This window comes from Neomonachus schauinslandi, chromosome 5, assembly GCF_002201575.2.
Source record: "Neomonachus schauinslandi chromosome 5, ASM220157v2, whole genome shotgun sequence".
Taxonomy (NCBI): Eukaryota; Metazoa; Chordata; class Mammalia; order Carnivora; family Phocidae; genus Neomonachus; species Neomonachus schauinslandi.
The window spans coordinates 148,253,986-148,274,540 of record NC_058407.1 but is presented as its reverse complement, the minus strand read 5'-3'; positions in this window follow the sequence as shown (position 1 = coordinate 148,274,540).

Genomic DNA, 20,555 nt, shown 5'->3' with positions numbered 1-20,555 from the left:
ATCTATCTATCTATCTATCTATCTATCTATCTATCTATCTATCTATCTATCTTCTCTTGGTTCTATTTCTCTGGAGAACCATGACTAATACACCCTTTCCCCTTGCACCATTTTCTCCCAAAGTGCCCCATTTCAACTCTGTTTCTGAATAAGCATTTGTACCTAGCCCCATGCTGGCTTTGTTAAATAGGCTGTAAACATATGCTCAGTGCTTTCATTTAACAGCTTTGGGACTGCAGTTAAAATCTTTGCAGAAAATGTTATCCAAAGTTATCTTTAAGGCATTCAACACAGCCACATTCAGAAATGGCGGCCTCCCATTAGCACCGCAGGGGAGAGAACCACTGGGTGGCGGGTCCCTGGCTCTTAGGCTTTTGTTTGTAATCATGTTTTCCAACTGGAAGATATGATGAGGCAACATAAAATGAAATGGTTCTTGGCCTCCTAATAGCAGAATGACTAATAGAATAACCAAGAGGATAATAAACCTCCCCCAAAGGAGGATGGTTAAGGATGCTGACAGATGCAGTGGCTCTGAAAGAGAGGTCTGTCTCCTCACTACAGGATGGATGCAAACCTCTTCTTCATGATGTGAACTCGAGCATAACATTCCAGAAAGCTGAACGCGCATTAATCAAGAGCCTGTGTGCGTATCTTGCAGAGACTCGAGGGCCTGTTTCTCTCTCTCTTTTGAAACAACCTATTTATTTACTTGTTTGTCCACTCACCTACTCATTTATTTATCTAGTGCATATAATACTTATATATTATGTATTTACCTCCTAGGTAATTAGTTTATTTAAAAAGTATGGACAGAATGAGTTACTTCCCCCAATAAGAGTAAAGTACATCCCCTCTTTTAATTTTTAATTAGCATTTTTATGTAATTAAAGTTTATTAAATATACTTAATTACATTTTCATTTAATTTTAATTAAAATTTATTTTTTTAAATTAACCACACCTTATACTCGTATGGACAGCAGGTCCAATGTCTTCCCTCTTAAGACCTGCAACCCCTCCCCAGATTACACATGAACCCCAGGGGGAGGCTACTCAGTTCAAACTTTGGTTTCCAAATACAGGTAAGGAGAGAATTAGTGATTTGGGAACTAGCCCACCTGGGTCGGTGCATCGTTTGCTCACTGCTGGGGGTCCTGCTCGGCCTGCAGCGTGGGCTTCCACCCCATTGCCCTGCAGTCTTTCCTCAGCTCAGGGATCATTTCCGGTGCTGGACTCACACCAGTCTTCCCCCGTCTCCCTCCAAGGTGTGGTGTTGAGCCTCAGTCATGGTTCAGAGGACCTTATGGTGAGCATCTCCTTTGCAACCTTGGTGTCTGTTTCAGAAAACTCACAGTCTCAGTGCATTCTGGAAGATCTGCAAAGATTCTTCATCATCATCAACATCATCATCATCATCATCACAGGAGGGCTCACTCTTCATCCTTCTCTTCCCCAAACACTCATGGTCCCCTTGACCATGCTCCCCCAAGCTTCCGGGTTGAGGGTATTAGAAGGGGCAGCACTTGCCAGGCCACAGGGATCTCATGACTCCTCCCTGCAGGGTGGTGGGTGCCTGTGAACCCGAAACCTGCCCACCAAGATGATCTTCTCTAAGGAGTTTCCTGTGCCTACCTGGCCGAAGTAACCGCCTATGGTTGTCTTACTGTGACATCTTGAGAACAGCTCAACAGGCACTTTGCTATGAGAGTCATGTTTGTTCATCATAGGAGATTTAAGAAACACAGATGTATAATGAGAGAAAGTAAAGTCGCTCATTCACCCATCACTCCACCTTCCAGAGTTCCTGGGGCTGCTCTGGGCATGGGGTATGAAGCAACGGCAAAAACCCTTGTCCTCAAGCATCTTGCTTTCTAAGTGGGGTGGGGGATGGTGGATATCAAACAAATAACTAAAATATGTTACCTGTTAAATACTGAATAGTAGAGAGAAAACAGGAAGGCAGGAAATGAGATATGAGGAGTGCCTCTGTGTTCCGGGGAAGTTGACATCTTGGATGGGATGACTCCCGAGCGAGGTGATTTCTGGAGAAGGCAAGGAGGGAAGAGCAATCCGCACAGAAGGAACAGCCAGTGCAAAACTCAGAGTCCATAGCGCACCTGCCTTGCTCGAGGAAACGTGGGCAGGCTCACCACCCTGTGAGGGAGGAGATGGGGACAGATATGGGGGTGAATGCAGAAGTCATGAAGCTACCAGCATGGAGAGGCCCCTTCCTTGCTGTTCACCATTTTCCACAACAGGCTTCCTAACTGGCAGTCATTTATGTCGCCCCTCCACCCACTACTGGACTTCTACACTGTCTCCCCACACGATCACCTGCAAGCATGTGCTGTGGTTTTTGCCTACAGAGTGTTATGCTCCTAGGAAGGGAGAGCAGATGGGAGGAAACGGGTGACCTGTGTCGGCCCATTGCTGCAGATGGGGTGAGATGTTGAGTCATTGCCCTCAATTCCCATTTGTTTTGGGTTTGTGAAGGCACGACGGTGCTGCTGCCCTCCAGGGCCGGGGATGGTGGCCTTTGGGTCCTGAGCAAAATTACTGGGATGATCTACTGCCTGCTAAATTTACAAGACAGAGGCAGGAAGCAAGGGGTAAAGAGCTAGAAAAGACAACCACAGACCTGGAAATCTTTATAAAACTAATAATATCGTTGTTGTTCTGCTTTAAAAATAAAGCATGCACATTAAAGAAAATTGGGGAAGCTCCCCAAAGAGTAAATATTTAAGTTAAAGCCACATAACCCCATTTTTGGAAGTAACAATGCAACATTTTGATATAGTCAAAATATCTATCATCTATCTATCTATCTATATATAGATATATATATCAAATATATATAACATTTGAGATAGTCACACGGCCATACGTGTATGTGGTTCTGGAGTTTGTTTCTTGTCATTTAATATTTTGTCAAGAACATTGACTTAGGGCTGGAATATTAAAAACCATGATTTTTGATCATCATGTAATATTCCACCAGTATTGTATTTCATGAGCCAGTTAATGAGCCAGCACTGTAATGAATGCTGTCCTCTCCTTATTGTTGAACGTTTCGGTTGTTTTTCCATATTGTACTCTTATAAATAATGCAGCCATGAAGCCCTTCATCGGGCATCTGACTGTATCCCTGAATATTTTATTAGGACGAATTCCTAGGAGGGAGACAACTGGCAGAGTAGATGAATTTTTTCCTTTTCAAACACCCAAAACCTTGGAAGGAAGTGGTTGATAACTTTGCACAATGATACTTGATTTGTTGAACTGATCACGGATAGGTGACTGGCAGTTCAGATCAAGATAATTTTGGCATTACCTTGGTGGCAGTTCCTCAGATTGTAATAAAAATACTTTGGAGTATTGGGACGCCTGGGTGGCTCGGTTGGTTAAGCAACTGCCTTCGGCTCAGGTCATGATCCTGGAGTCCCGGGATCGAGTCCCACATCGGGCTCCCTGCTCGGCAGGGAGTCTGCTTCTCCCTCTGACCCTCCCCCCTCTCATGCTCTCTCTCAAATAAATAAATAAAAATATTAAAAAAAATACTTTGGGGTATCATGCATGACATGTTAGATGCATTTTTTTCAGGAAAATCCAACTTAGGGCTAAAAGAGATACAACTAGAATCAATGTAAGAAAGTATAAAAGAGACCTAAAAGGGTTGTGTGGACCTTACTTATATCAGATCAAGAAAACATCTGTTAGGATGTGTTATATTTCTTAGACATGCCGAAATTTGAATGGTGACTGAATTTTGAGACTATTGGGACATTATTGTTGACCTTTTAGGCACGATGTTAAAAGATGAGTCCTTATCTTTTAGAAGTGTGTTTGGAAACATTGAAGATGAAATGATATGATGTCTGGGATTTTCTTCCAAGTAATTTGGGGGGCAGTTGATGGGACAGAATTGGCTGTGGGTTGATGGTAGTTGGGGCTGGTGATGGGTCCTTATTTTTATCAGAGGTCAGCAAACTATAGCCCAAGGGCCAAATCTAGCCCACAGCCTGCTTCTGTAAATTAAGTTTTATTGGAAAATAGCTATGCCCGTTTGTTTAGATATTTCCCGGGGCTGATTTTGGTTGAGCTGAGTTTGTTACAGCAGAGGCCATCTGGCTTGCAAAGCCTGAAATATAACCTATTTGTCCCTTAACAGAAAGAGTTTGCCGACCCTTGATTTATACTATTCTGCCTATGTCTGTTGATGTTTAAAATCATTCATAATAAAATGTTTAAAATACAAGTCGTGTAAAAAAGATCTACATGGTTCCTCCAACTACCACCACCCAACAGTGTTTATCTACTAACACTGTCTTGAACACATTCAATCACAGCTGAAATGCATGGCCCCTATAATAAATTCCTGAAATATCTGTGAGGTTATGATTCTATAAAAATTTACTATTCTGTATGGATAATACATGCATGGCAAAGGATTCTACAGGACACACTCTGGGAAGAGAATCTCCTTCCCATCCCTGTCTCTCATCCACCCAGTTCCCCTCCCTGGGGTTTCTTGTTTATCCTTCTGGGAATAATGTCTGCATATATAACCGTAATATAAATATATAGTATAACGTCCCCTCCTACATCCCCAAGTGATGGCATACTGTATATATTTGCTTTTAGTCGGTTAATAATATATCTTGGAGATCTTTCCATGTAGGTTGTATTTTATATATAAAATTTTATATATATAATTATATAATTTTATATATATAATTATATATATGTGTGTGTGCATGTATATTCCTAAAGTACATTTAGGAATATGTATATTCCTAATGTATACGTATTAAGATATATATTTTTTCCTTTTCTGTGTTTTGGCAGAATCAGGGGGACACAGAGGCACAGCCATGGAGCTGAACCCTGGGGAGCATGTGCAGTGCTCAGCAGCCGAGGTTGGGGTGGGCCTCTTTTATTGGACTTCTCCATCCCCATTCTGAAGAGAGGCTATAGAAAGAATTCAACAAAATGGAGTTTGTTGAATATTCGAAGGCCCGTTCTCCTCTTTGTCCTTCCCTAAAATACCAAAGAAAGACAAAATTTCAATTAGGAAATCCTGTTTGCTCCGCCTTTAAATTACCTTCAGAACCTGGGCACTTCTCAGCCCTCCCTGCCTGGGTCCCGGGCCCTGTCACCTCTCCCCTGGTGGCATGATCACGACTATCTGGTCCTCTGGGGTCCCCACCCCTAACCTGGTTCCTTGCAGTCTGGTCTCACTACAGCACCTGCGTCTTGTCCTTTTAAGTGAAAGTCAGAGTTGGGCCTCGCTTGCTCAGAACCCTTTAATGGTTCATTTCTTTCAGAACAAACCCCAAAAGACTCGCAAAGACTTGTAAAGTCCTGCCACCATTTCTTCTCCAGGATCTTTTCTCTCTTTCTCTTCTGCAGCCCATGGCCTCTTGTCGACTCTCCCTGCAAAGTTCTTGGCCCATTGTCCAAATGGCTCGCCCCTCTCACCTCCTTCAAGTCTTTGCTCAAATGTCACCTTCTTGGTCACACCTCCCCCCCATTTAAAAATCACCTCTCCTCAGCCAGCATCCCATATCCCCCTTTATAAATAATAAAAAAAGTATTTCCCATAGTTTTCATCCCTTCTCTATTACCCGACCACAAGCCTGGTGGCTTTAAACAACAGGAACGTATTCTCTCACAATTCTGGAAGTCAGAAGTCTGAAATCAAGGGTCGTTGGCAGGTTGGTTCCTTCTGGAGGCTCTCTGGGAACATTCATTCCACGCCTCCCTCTTAATTCTGGTGGCTGTTGGCAAATCATGACGTTCCTTGACTTGTAGACACGTGACTCCAGTCTCTGCCTCCTTCTTCTCAATGTCTTCCCCTCTTTTCTTCTCTTCTAAGGACCCTTGTTGGGTTTAGGGCCCATCCTAATGCAGGATGATCTCATCTTGATATCCTCAACTACCTCTGCAAAGACTTTTTTCCAAATAAGGTCACATTCCCAGATTCCAGGGAAGCATATCTTTTGGACAACCACTCTCAACCTCTTACACCTTCCTTCTCTTGCTCATATACTTACCGATTCATTTTGTATTTGCCTTTCTCTCCCTAGTAGGATATAAACACTGAGGTAGGTTTTCTTGCCTGCTTCCCACCCCCTGCCCCCCAACTACTCTATTCCCATCGTTATATTATGTTATGTTATGTTATGTTATATTATATATTATAATGCTCAGCATCTGGGGGAGGGGCAATAAGTATTTGCTGCAAGTCAATGAATGAATAAAATTTTTTTGGTCACGAGTTTTACAACTGAGAATTGTAGGGTTATCATTTCTTCTCTCTGCCGGTCAGAGATGCCTCTCAGTTAATACATCATTTATCAATAAAGTAATTTGGAATATGAGGAGTTGGCGTGAAATGTGATTTACATGAGTGAGTGGCATAAGTCTAAAATAACTCACAGAGTCCATTTATAACTAGAAACTCTGAACAGGGAAAGTCAACACCTAAAAAGAAATGGCAAATATCACACTCACCAATCATTTTTTTCACAGAAGATCTGCATGGCTTCAGGGTAAAAAATTCCCGATCTTCTTGATGGTATTAGTAGTTATCAGTGACTGTGTAAACTCTAAGCATAGTTTTGAACTTAAAAAAAAAAAGTGACTTGCACCTACTTTGGGCTTATAAATGGAGTTTGGTTAGAAACTGGGTTGTGGCTCAAAATTGGCATGCTTGGGTGGAAGATTCTGCTCCAAGAACAGAGATGGGCTGGGGCTCTGGGATCGTGGGGACTGGGCCTCTCCCACACAGGACCATCTGTCCTTCTTCCCGGTCCAGGATGAGAGATGCTCTCAGGAATGCTTTTCTGTGTCTGGAAGGAACAGAGAGTGGTAACAGGATTTATATTTTGACTCATAGCCTTTGATGCAGGGTTTATGGTCGAAATAGGCTCTAGGGACTGTCATAACTGCCACCCCATTCCACTCCCGGACCCTCTCCCAGAGTGTCCCCTGCGGGAAAACTATTCCCCTCGTCATGAGCGCCTTAGCACGCTGCCCAAGTCCTAGCTGCAGACTCATCCTGGCTCTGCTCCAGAAAAGTGTTCCAGTTTTCTTTCCCTCTAACTGCCTGAGAGGGTTATAGCCCAGGCAGGAGCCTCAGTGGGATCTTCTGTTCTTTACAATTTATTATTTCAGAGATGTTCCCAGCTTTTCAATCGCAAACAAGAGAATAGGGGGCATTGAACATTCTTCTCTAGTAATCTTTTTTTCTTAAATATCTTCCTCCTTCCCCCCGATTATCAAAGTAATATAGGCTTGCTATTCAAAATTTGGGAAATAAAGAAGAAAAGAGTGCTAAAAAGAGAGTCTAAATCACCAATAATGCTACCACCTGAAATAACTACTATTATTACTTGGGTTTATTTCACTATTATTTAAATGAGCACCTACCTATACAAATCTCTATCTATATAAATACAGTCATATTCATATGATTATAAATATATATTACAAAGTTATTATACTTTGCATATAGTTTTTCAACATTTTATTGTAAAACTATTTTAAACATACGAAAATGGAAAGAATTGTATAGTGAACACACATGTACCAACCATTAGATTCTGCCATTAACATTTTACTTAATTATCTTTACCATTTACGCTTTCCTTCCTCTCTCCCTTCTTCCTTTCTTCCATCAGTTCCTCCCTCCTTCCATCCCTCTACCTATCTATCTCTCCATCCATCCACATATCCATCAATATATCCATCCATCCATTCATCCATCCATCCATCCATCCAACCATATATCCCTCCCTCCCTCCCTCCCTCCTTCTGTTCATCCATCCATACTTCTATCAATTCATCCACTTTATTTTTGTGGTACTTTTCAAAGTAAGTTACAAATGTGAATACTATTTTCCCCTAAACATCTTTTTACATACAACTTTTTTCTTGCTTCTTTACCTAATATGGTATAAAGTTTCCCATGTTTTCAAATATTCTTTAAAAGCACTTTAAAGAATAGCTGCCTAATATTCTATGGCATAGACGTATCATAATTTATTATTCCAATCCCTATTATGGGAAATTTTAATTTTTTCTAATTTTCCACTTTAATAAATAATGCTGCAGTGAATTATCTTTGAACATGAACCCTTGGACCAAGCTTGTTTGTTTGTTTGTTCGTTTGTTTGTTTTAAAGATTTTATTTATTTATTTGAGAGAGAGAGCACAAGCAGGGGACAGCAGAAGGAGAGGGAGAAGCAGACTCCCCGCTGAGCAGGGAGCTTGATGTGGGACTCCATCCCAGGACCGTCAGATCATGACCTGAGCTGAAGGCAGATGCTTAACCGACTGAGCCACCCAGGCTCCCCAAACTTCTTTCTTTAAAGAATAATCACAAGAGGAATATTACTGAGTCAAATAGTGTGGACATTTAAAAAAGGATTTGAAGTATAGTTTCTAGTTTTCTCTTGAGATGGGACCTTACTGCCTACCATCTTATAAAGTTCCATCTAGAGTCCAGGTGGGTGGGCTGTATCTATGTTGTGGTGGTAAGAGAAGGTGGTGGTGGGGAGCGTGGCCTTGGACTCCAAAGTCTCTGGTGAAGTTTTGGGTGCAGTGAAAGAAAATGTCCAATGCCAAATGTGTTGGCATTTCTCCATGGACTTCTTTCTTGAATAAAGAGGGTCGGGGTTAGTTATGAGAGCCTGACTATGTGGCATGAAGGAACAGCGCCTGCCATTCCTTAGGTCTTGGGTCTCCAGTCCTTTTGGCAACTGAGAACCCCTCTCCCGTATAAGTATGTCTGGGAGTGCCCAACCCAATTTCCAGAAACTTTCGTAGAGCATTAAAAGTCCACTAGGCATAGTGCTAAGTGCTGTGGGGTTGCAAGACTGAAATATTGAAAATGACAATGGTTCTTAAGGAACATAAATAAACGTTTATTCCTGGTGGCTTTGGTGACTACGACATCACCTGTTTGGGATACGGAAGGTGAGGCACATAGAAGGAAGTCAGAATGGTTCGGGGCCCTCTCATAGTCCCCAGACCAGGTTTTACTGATGTGTTATCTGTGGGCAGAAAGGGCAGAACACAGATAATTTAGGCTGAACAAGGTTTTCTGATCTCTATCCTGAATTTGTTTGTGTTGAGGAGGTTCTGAGGGGCAGAGGGATGCTCACTTAGACCTGGGGTAAACCTTCTCATGCAGGGTGTAAACAAAGGGCAAATGTTGGCAATGGGCGTCTCAAACTATTTAGCCAGCTGTCTGTGTTCTTCAAGAACAGAGGCTGGAAATACTTTCTATACAGGGCTGAACGGTAAATACTTAGCCTTTACAGGGCAGACAGTCTCTGCTGCAAATACTCGACACTGCTATTAGAGCATGAAAGCTGTCATAGATAATACAGAAATGAACAAGACAGCTGTGTTCCAATAAAACTTCATTTACAAAACAAAGCAGGGGGCTGGGTTTGGCCTGGGGGCTGTAGTTTGGCAAACCCTAGTCCAGAGTCTTTGGAGCCTGGTGACACGGTCAGGGCTGCAGAGGGGCAGCTGTATTTCTTACTGTTTCAGAATACTTTAAGGTCTTTTGCAGCCGTTGGGGTAGAATTAGAGTTGGAATTCTCCCTTCCTTTTATTTTCTGTGTTGGATACATATAATTGGGAATTTACTAACTGATGTTACTTAGGGGGATTCTGAGTGTGTCTCCAGCACCAAGATGCTGGAAGGGCCCCATGGGGAGATTGAAAACCTAGGCTCTGGAGCCAGAAAGGCCTCAGTTCTAATCCTATTTCCACTTGCCAATGGCGTGGCCTTGAATGAGTTGTAGAACTTTGTTATACCTCAGCTCCTTCATCTGTAGAATGGGGTCATAATAATGCCTACCTTATAGGAGTGTTGAGAACATTAAAAGAGGTAACATGTATAAAAGGATAAAAGCAGGGCTTCTCCACCTTGACACTATTGACCTTTTGGGTTGGATATTCTTTGTTTTGGGGAGGAGGGTACAGCCCTGAGCATTGTGGAATGTTTAGCAGCATCCTGGTCTCAACCTATTGGATGCTGGTAACACTCGTCCCCCTAACTTTCATAACCAAACGTGTCTCCAGACACTAACAGTGCCCACTGGGGGGCATAACCGTTCCCGGTTGAGGACAATTCTATCAGAAAAAAACGCCTGGCGTTAATAAATGCTGATTCTTATTAGCAATTGTTGAAATTTCAAATATCGAGGCTGGTGGTGCTGATTTTTATATATCCAGATACTACAAACTTTGGGATCTCTGAAGACAAGCACCAAATTTTGTATAATGATAATATCAATAAAAGTGACACTAGGGCGCCTGGGTGGCTCAGTCGTTAAGCGTCTGCCTTCAGCTCAGGTCATGATCCCAGGGTCCTGGGATCGAGTCCCGCATCGGGCTCCTTGCTCGGCAGGAAGCCTGCTTCTCCCTCTCCCACTCCCCCTGCTTGTGTTCCTGCTCTTGCCGTCTCTCTCTCTGTCAAATAAATAAATAAAAATCTTTAAAAAAAAAAAAAAAGTGACACTAGCCCACCCATAATAGTTCTTACTATGTGCCAGGTGCCGCTTTGAGCTGATCACCTCTGTCAACTTACCTAAACCTTCAGCGACCCAGTGAGGCAGGTGTGCAGTCTTGCCAGCGCTCCAGATGACAGCCTCTGCTGTTATATTGCTTGATACGGTGAAGGAAAAGTTTGAGCCTGGGACAGATTTGCGGCCATGTTGCAAAGGACTAAAGGGCTCCACAAGATTTTGCAGAAGCTGGCTCCTACGACCTGGAGGTACATAATGCCGTGATGTGGCAAGCCCATAAAGCCAGGAAAATTCCCTGTGATTCTGCCCACCAGACCTGATTCCACATTCACGTGCTCCCACCATTACCCAGGGAGGCCCCATCTGTCGGGGCAGGGGAAGTCTAGGCACCCGTAAAGCTTGACCAATAAAGCTCAATTTGGAAAAAAGAAAATCCCTTAGTTTTTTGGTCAAATCACTGATTATGTTCCCCAAACACAACGTTGCTGAGTACATAAGAAGAAGATTTTCTAAGATATCCAACCTTTCCTGCAACTGAAAGCAAGAAAGGTGAATTTCTGGGACTCTGGGTGAGGAAGCTGGAGTGGGATTTTTTGAGATTTGGTTCAACTTTAGAGAGAAAATACGGACCAAAATGCTTGCTTTTCTTCTCCTCCGGGATGGCAGGAACATGTGCATAGGCAGTGGCTTTGGAACCCTCCCCAGGATGCTCCTAGCTCCGAAAGCAGTGTCCTTTTTATTCCTAACCATAAGATGGCACTCCAATGCCTGCACTAGGAACTGGGCTGGCTGGAGAGAGGGCTCTTTGGAGGACCACAGGAGCAGAAAGCTACTGAGCTCATCTGTATTTGCTTTACATCGCTATGCTAACAAGATGCGGACATTTTATTCCAAATGCGTAAATATTATTGAGTTTGCCAAGGATTTTGGCCTGAATCCGCGACAGAGGACTGATGTTCAGGACCAAGAGGAGATGAGAAGCAGGGTGGGGAAGGAACCGGAAAGCTTGCCCATCACAGCTCGCTTCAGCTATTCGTTGCATGGATTGAGACACTTCGTATTACCACACTGCAATGTGGATTTCTTTGGGACTGTGGCTCATACCGAGCCTGTGCTCCGGTCTTAGTTCTGCAGGAGGCTGTTCTGCTGTTTCTAGCTCAGCCAAGATAGGTGGTGGGGAGGGGGGCGGGGGGACTGCAGAAGCAGAGAGGTGCTTGCCCAAGCTGGGGTTTGGTTTCTCTCATGCTTCCCATCCCTTGATTGAATCTCTCTCCTGCTGATGGATTATTATCTGAAACCTTGTTTAATTGAGGGTCCGGTTGCCCTTGCAGGTGAGAAGACAAGTCTTCACCGTCTTGATGACTGAGGGCCACATCCTGTGTACGCCCAAGCCAACACCTTCCCACTCCCAAAGCCAGCAGCGATTCTTGGATCGTACCTGAGTTATAGAGAAGAGTTGGTACCAGTGGCTGGTTTTCCCCTTGAGCCACACTCCTGTCGATCCGTCACCGCTTCAGAGAGCCCAGCTCCTCAGGCGCCGGGGATGCCCAGAGGACCTCTGGTCTCGCTGTGTTTCTCCTACTTCGCTCTCCGTGCTTTCTTAGGAGGCTGAAAGCATGAATACTTGATCAAATGGATGGAGGGTAGATCTATTGTTACCTGAAAGGGTATTTATTGTATGATTTCCCACCAGATAAGCAGGTGGAATCTTGACCTTTTATTATGAAAATTAAAGATCAGGTTAGTAGTTTCTGTCCTTAAGAAGCTTAGTTCTTTTTTTTTTTTTAAAGATTTTATTTATTTATTTGAGAGAGAGAGAATGAGAGAGAGCACATGAGACGGGGGAGGGTCAGAGGGAGAAGCAGACTCCCTGCTCAGAGGGGAGCCTGCTTCTCCCTCTGCCTGCCGTTCCCCCTGCTTGTGCTCGTGCTCTTTCTCTCTGACAAATAAATAAATAAAATCTTCAAAAAAAATCTTTAAGATATGCTGATAATTATTAAATGATCATAAAAACTACCAGCTATTGAGCAACAGCTGTATACCAGGTTTATATTTATATAACTTACGTGTACTTCTAATATGTATCAGACTATTTTTATATTTACGTGCTCTTCTATTTAACTTAAATAGAAACGTCGAGAAGTTATATATATTTACGTTTTCTTAAAAAAAGTGATGTGTAACGCAGTGGTTACCACCATGTTTTTCTCAGTGTTCACTGTTCTCTTTCTCCTTCTTACTAAAATTCTGATTTTTTTTTTCAGTTATTCCTCATCCCCGACTCAGCAGATCCTTTCTTTCCCAGCTCCATGGGCGGGTCCTGTACAGTCTAGGCCATTTATGATATAGCCAACCCTCTTGCCAGTGTTTGGTTCCAGAACAGGGCTTCACGCAATTAGTGCTCAGGACCCCTCTGTATACTGTTATTGATCCAGGAGTGAGTATGTCACCCACATTAGTGCCATCGGCGTAAGGAAGAACACCCCACTATCACCCAAATGGTGCGAAAGCTTGCTGCCTTCTGCAGGAAATGTACAGTGAAGCCTGTGGCCGATAGATCTCTTACAATTAGAGGGAAACTGGCTTTAGGATGACATTGATGCTTGGCTGGTGGAGCAGTGATATGGAAAGGATCTAGGTCCTTAATGACATCATTCAGTGGCTGAATCAATCAGCCCTGAAGCCTACTCCACCTCTGGACTTCCTGTTAAATGAGATATATGAAAACACCTTTATTGTTTAAGCCAGATAAAGTCAGTATTTTGGCTATTTTTAGGAATATGATTACTTTTGTTAACACATTAAAAGGAGACGACATTCAGAGAGGTCAACAGCAATAGCAGGGTCAAAAACAACAAAATAATATTAAGTGACCAAAGGCCAGGCTCTAACCCTGGGCAGTCCCACCTGCTGGTCCGCTCGCCAGGCTCTGGATCCAAGCCCATGGAGTTTCCTCCTACTGAATACGACGTAGAAAGTGCTTGGAAGAAAGCCAGGCGCTTGGGGGAAAAGAATAGAAAGAATTTACAACTAGGGAAGGGAAACACTGGAGGCTATTGAATGAAGCTCATTATTCCCATAGAATGTGAGACAATGGACATGTCGACAGAGGGAAAAACTGGTTAGCTACAAACTCTAGTGGGGAGAACAGTTCTACTATAAACTTTGATATCTTTCATAGGACTTGAGATTGGATATAAACTAAAATTGATGCTTTTGCCCACTTGGGGAGGGAATACTCTCTCCTTTTTTTGAATCTTTCTGCTCTCTACTCCTTGTTCTGTGATTAGGGCGTGAGAAAAGATGATTTTTCAATGCAAAACCAAAGGAAAAAGCCCAAATCCCCAAAGCCTTTTTAGTCCAGAATGAAGGACACGCTGACAACTGATGACAACTTGATTTTACCTTAGCTCCTGCCTCCTGGAGTGTGACTTCCTGGACCTTTGCCCAACGTTGGATTTGCCTGTCACTTCAGAGGTTGGAAAGAAGCTTCACAGAAGTGCTCTTAGGGAACCTGCTGACCAAGGGAACGAATAATACACTTGGGCCTGAAATTTGCTGAGAAATGAAGCTGAGTGAAACTTTGATTGTCAGAAATATCAGGAAAGGAACTTCCCTGAAAAAGGTGGCAGTTTTATTCAAGCCACGGGCTCCATGGCATGTGGCCAAACCTTACATTTTTATTTTGGAAAAGTTTTAAATGTATAGAAAGCTTGACTACACATTTCTCTAATGAAGATATAGAAATGGCCCATAAAAGATGTTCAACATCGTCAATAGGGAAATGTCAATCCAAACAACAAGGAAATACAACTTCACACCTATTAGGATGGCTATAATGAAGAAAAGGGACAACCATTGTTGGCAAGGATGCAGAGAATTTGGAACCCGTGTGCATTGCTGGTGGAAATGTAAAATGGTGCAGCCGCTGTGGAAAACAGTATGGTGGTTCCTCAAACGATTAAGCATAGAGTTACCTTATGATCTAGCAATTTCCATTCATAGGTATATATTCCAAAGAACTGAAAACAGGCACTCAAACAGATAGCTGTATGCCAATGTTTACTGCAGCATTATTCACAGTAGCCAAAATGGGGAAGCCACCCTACTGTCCATCAACAGATGAATGGATAAACAAAATGTGGTGTATACGTATAAAGGAATATTATTTGGCTATAAAAAGGAATGGAGTTCTGAGACATGCTATAGCATGGATGAAAACTCTGGGCTAAGTGAAATAAGCCAACACAAAAGGACAAATATCGTATGACCTCCCCTTGTATGAAATATGTAGAATAGGCAAATTCATAGAGGCAGAAGGTAGATGAGGTTACCAAAGGAAAGGGGGAAGGAGGGGTTATTGCTGAATGGGTGTGGTTTTTCTTTAGGAGATAAAAAAAGTTTTAGAAATAGTGATGAAGGTTGCACAACATTGTGAACAATTGGTACAATTTAAAGAAAGATGTAGAAAAAGATAGAAGTTGACAAATATAGAAAAAAATGAAACAACAGCCAAATGTATAACTATCAGCCATATGCCTATTGGGTGGAATGAACAAATACTAGTATTTTATCATATTTGCCCCAGATATTTACATTGCTGATGAAATTATTCCCCTGTAGCATATGTGATGAATGCCCTCTGCCGCATCCCTGTGGCCAGTCTGAGTCCACTTACTGAGACAGTGGACAGTTTCTGTGCATCCTGCTGGCATGAACCTCACAAGCCTGCATCGCTCAGCTTCTCTGGAGGAGAGCTGCGTCCAGTGGCAAGAGAGCTTGCTATCTGCCCAGAAGGCAATCCTAAAGGGCCCAGAGAAGCAATGCCCGGAGGTCATCCCTCCAACAATGAGAGATGGGCATTAGGAAAGAAAGTATTTCAGATTCCTCGTCCCTTGGGGTATCAGTTCTGAGGCATACTCCCTTATGACTTTCCAGAGGGTCCCAATGAGACTGAGCGCCCACAGCAGTAACCCTCTGATTAACACACGCCTTATAGGCTTTTCTTCCCTTCCTCTCTTTCTTTTCCCGCTTCCTGCCTTCGCCACCCCAAGAAACTCCTTATTTGAGGCTCTGTTTTCAGAAGAACCCCAACTAGGACAACCCCGTCTTCCTCATTCTCCTCTTTGCTCCTAAGAAGCAATCATTTCCATGAAGTTAGTGTAAATGCTCCTGATTGACATTTTTTGTTTTGTTTTGCTTTAAATTTATTTATTTGTCAGAAAGCGAGAGAGAGCACAAGCAGGGGGGGGAGCGGCAGAGGCAGAGGGAGAAGCAGGCTCCCCGCTGAGCAGGGAGCCAGACATGGGGCTTGATCCCAGGACCCCAGGATCATGACCTGAGCCGAAGGCAGACACTTAACCAACTGAGCCACCCAAGCATCGCACCTATCGTGCATTGTTGTCCTGAGGAAGACAGATAACGTGTCAAGATGCTGCTGCTGCCAGGCGGGTTCTAGAAGCTACACATACATTAGCTCATTGAATCGTCACGACAATACTGTGAAGCAGATGCAGTCGATACCCCCATTTTGCAGATGGGAAAGTTTAACGGAGAAGTCCAGGGGCTTGTCAGAGACCACAGGAGTGTGGATGGGATTCAAACACACAGTCTGGCTCCCAAGTTCATGCTTCTGGTTGTGTAGCATGTTACAGAAGTACTGTAGTGTTAAGTCACAGGGAGGTCAGTAGGGAACACTTGTAAAGCCCCACGTTAAATGTTTTACAGGCAACTCGTCCAACGCTCACAATAACCTGGTCACAGGATGATCATTACTTTGCGTGACCGATGAGGAGGAGCATAAGCAAAGGCAGAGAGGCGTGAAACAGTGCGGGGCAGATACTTGGAGATGGCCTTCTCTTTCCAGCATGGCTTTGGAGTACCTGCTAAAATCCTTGCTGCCAGACATTCTAAAAGCTTCAGCCATGAGTGCCCTGGTAAGTAAACCGGTCTGTAGAGAGAAGGAGGGAACTGTGTGAATAACCAAGGGCTTAACCCTACCTCTGACCTTTCCAACCCCAGTTTCCTGGAGGCTCAGCTCTACCTCGTTTTCAGTCTTTGGGCATCCATAAGATGGCCTGTTGTATCCTTCCAGTTAACCACCTCACTTAAATTAATTTGAGTTTCTAACTCTAGCCACTAAATGATCTCTGTCTAGGCTGTAGTGTAATTGCTGCCGATGAGTATCCCCACATTTCCGATGAAGATGTGGTTGACCAGAAGTGCTTTAGATCCTAACCATCCCAGACTTGCTGATGTAAAAGTTACTGTTTATGATATATACCCCAAAGGATGAAAAGTGGTCTTCAAACACATGTAGGCACATGCTCATTGATAGCAACACTGTCCACAATAGCTGAAAGGTGGATACAGCCCAAATCTCCACTAATGGATGAATGGAAAAATAAAATGTGGTATTTACATATAACGAAATATTATTTAGACCTAAAAAAATAAAGTCGTGATAGAAGCTGTAATATGGACAAACCTTGAAAACATGCCCAGTGAAAGATGCCAGATACACAAAGTGATAAATTGTATAATTTAATTTTTAGATGAAATATCCAGAACAGGCAAATCCATAGAGACAGAAAGTAGAATGGTGGTTGTCAGGGGCTGAGGGGAGGGGGTAATGGGGAGTGTTTGCTAATGAGTATGGGGTTTCCATCTTGAGTGATGGAAATGTTTGGAACTAGGAAGAGGTAGTGACTGCACAACATTATGATTATAATAAATGACATTGAACTGTTTACCTGTTAGTGGTTAACTTTATGTTATATGAATTTAGCCTTAACACGTTTTTTGAAAGCTATTTTTTATGCATACTCTACAATCCAACAATTCCACTTCTGGATACATTTCCTTAAAATAAAAGTATAAGGGTGCTCATTGAAATACTGTTTATAATAGCAAAATATATGGGAAAGGAAAAATGCTCTCATGGTAGGGGTGGCTAAATACGGTTCACACATACAATGGTTAAAATCACACACAGTCGTCAAAGGTAATGAATCAGATCTCTGTTACCACATGGAGCAGTCTTGAAAACATATTGAGTGAGAAAAGCAAGTTGCAGAACCATACGCACACAATGGTGTCATTCATAAAATTATTTAAAACCCATTAAAGTGTATGTTGACGTTAGCTACAAGTTTAAAAAAATGTCCATCAGGGCTCGAGTCCCCCTCCCTGCTCAGCAGGGACCCTGCTTCTCCCTCTGCCTTCTGCTCCCCCTGCTTGTGTGCTCGCACTCTCTCTCTCCCTCTGACAAATAAATAAATAAAATCTTTAAAACAAAACAAAACAAAAATGCATGATAGATGATGCTACCCCATTTTACGGAAGAGGAGACTGAGGTCAGAGGGGACCCACTGTGTGAACTCAGGTCCATCTCACCATTATGCTGTGCCCTCTTCCTTGTATCACTCTACTAAATTGTTCTTTTCATCTACAGCTTCTTTTAGAACTGCAGAATATCCCAGCTTCTCTGCTGCTTCATCTTGTGTATTATTTGAGCTCCAAATGGCAGCCCAGAGCCCCTGCTTCACTTTTCTTTTTTATTGGTGTAGCAGATGATGAGAAGGATCCCTTTGCTCCGGCAACTGGGGTTGAAAATATTTTTTCTTGAGAACCGGGACTTGAATTTCTGCCTGTGTACCTGCTGTACATTGACCTTCCCTCTCCTTCCACTTATCACTGCTTGGAACTGCTTCTTATGGAAAGGGTCTCTGAGTAAAAAAATAAACATAAAAATAAATCGGAAATTCCACTGATACTGGCCCCAGGTTAAAGCTCCACCCTCTGGCTCCTTAAACTGATTATTTGTGGGCCAAGAATCCATGGACTTTTTGCAGGAAGCCCTTTGGGTGAATGCTGGTGGGATTTTGGAGAGGGCTTTGCCATGATACCTTACGGGAGATGAGCTGGGGGTGGGGGTGCGGGTGGGGGTGGGAGGGGGAAATGCCGTGGATGGGTTGAAGCAGTCTGTATTGCTTAGCGGTTTAAAGCAGACCATTTCCAGCAAGATTGAAAGTAAAGAAAAAGGCTTATTCTGCAGAAGTGGGAATTTAGCAGTGCCAACACACAAAAGTGAAGAAGACTTCCGACGGAGCTCCGAGGCTGCGCCTCTTTTGCAGAGTGTTGCATTAGAATGTTTGTTTAAACAGCAGCTAGGCTGGACCCTCTCGGATTTATTTCCTGGGCATTAGCTGCTGAACGAACATGGAGAACAATAAACGGAGACGCTTCAAATGAAAAGGCAGAAATTTTGCCATTGAATGTGAAGTAATGGATATGGGGAAGTTTCTAAAACTCCAAGGTAAATTAATCATAAAAATAAAATTAAAAAAAGGATCCTTTTAATTCAAATTCGACTTTTTTTTTTTTAAGATTTTATTTATTTATTTGAGACAGAGAGCATGAGAGGGAGGAGGGTCAGAGGGAAAAGCAGACTCCCTGCCCAGCAGGGAGCCCGACGCGGGACTCGATCCCGGGACTCCGGGATCATGACCTGAGCCGAAGGCAGTCGCCCAACCAACTGAGCCACCCAGGCGCCCCTCAAATTCGACTTCTAAGCAACCACCTCCAAAGCTTGCAGACGCCGTTCCCCCTGCTTGGGCCCTCTTGCAGGTACGTCTCTGTCTACCTGATATTCGATCTTTGGCCTTGCGGCTGGTACAACTGGAACACTGGTCTCCAAGCCCTGGGGCAGCGAACGGAGGCAAACATCCTCCTGCTGGCCTCAGCCCAGAAGTGACGTGTGTTATTCCCGTTCACAGTCCATTGGTCAGAACTAGACACGTGACCCTCTCCTAACGGCAGAGGAAGCTGGGAAATGTAGGCGGGGCAAAATGGAATATTTGCAGAGATTTAACAGTCTCTACTATACTCCCCAAGACTTGGTTCGGTGTCCTGCTGGTGTGTTTTTGAATCATTCAATCATAACACATCTCTCTCTCTCTCTTTTTGTAATTGCCTGTTTACTGCCCCATGCAAATCCCAAACCTATCAGTTCTTTGAGAGAAAGGGCTAAACTCATCCACCATTGCATCTCTGACACCCAACCTAACACAGCACACAGTGGGGGTTCACTAAATCGTTATTGAATACGTGAAAAAAAGAAGGAATACATGATGTAGCGGTACCAAAAAAATGGAGACATAGCCCTACAAAAAAAAAAAAAAGGAGACATCATCGTTTTTATAAATCTCTCACCTAGGAGGTGAATGCTTTATCTGTGGATCAGATGGCCTTTAATCTCCTAGATACCGGTCAGGTCCTTTGATCTGAGAATCTTCAGACTGCAGTATTTGAAACCTCCCCCCCACCATGCCCCCCAGATTTTTGTACCTGGTGGATTTAATACTAGGCTCTATTGAAAGCTTCATGACTTTATTCCTGCTAGCCTGCTAATTGGGACTTGTTTTATAGTTTCCTATCATGCATACACAAATTTGGGAGAATAAGCTCATGACTTTTTCCTCCCAAACATGACTAGATTTTTAAAGTATTATTATTATTACTATTATTATTTATGTAAAAAGTAATTGTGATACTGTGATTTATAGGAAGTATATTTTGGTCACCTGAATGATCAAATATATATTTCTTATATATATTTATTCTTCACCATAGTTCCTAGCAAATAGCTCCCCAAGCCCTTTGGAATTTCCTAAGTGTTGAGAGTGATAAAGGTGTCTTTTGTCATGTTAATGAGGTTCTTTGGAAAGCACCTAAAGATGGGGGTGATTGCCAAAGGAGCCAACCTGTGATTTAGGGGATTGGAATTTTCAGTCCCATCCGGAGCTGAAGGCTGAATCAATCGCCAATGGCCCATGGGCCCATGATTTAATCAACCATACCCATCTAAGGAAGCCTCCATAAAAAGAACAGGGTTTGGAGATCTTCTAGGTTGGTGATCACATGCAGATTCTGGGAGAGGCATGCCCTTTCCCACATACCTTGTTCTACGTTTCTCTCCTGTCTTGGCGGTTCCTGATTTGGTAAGTAA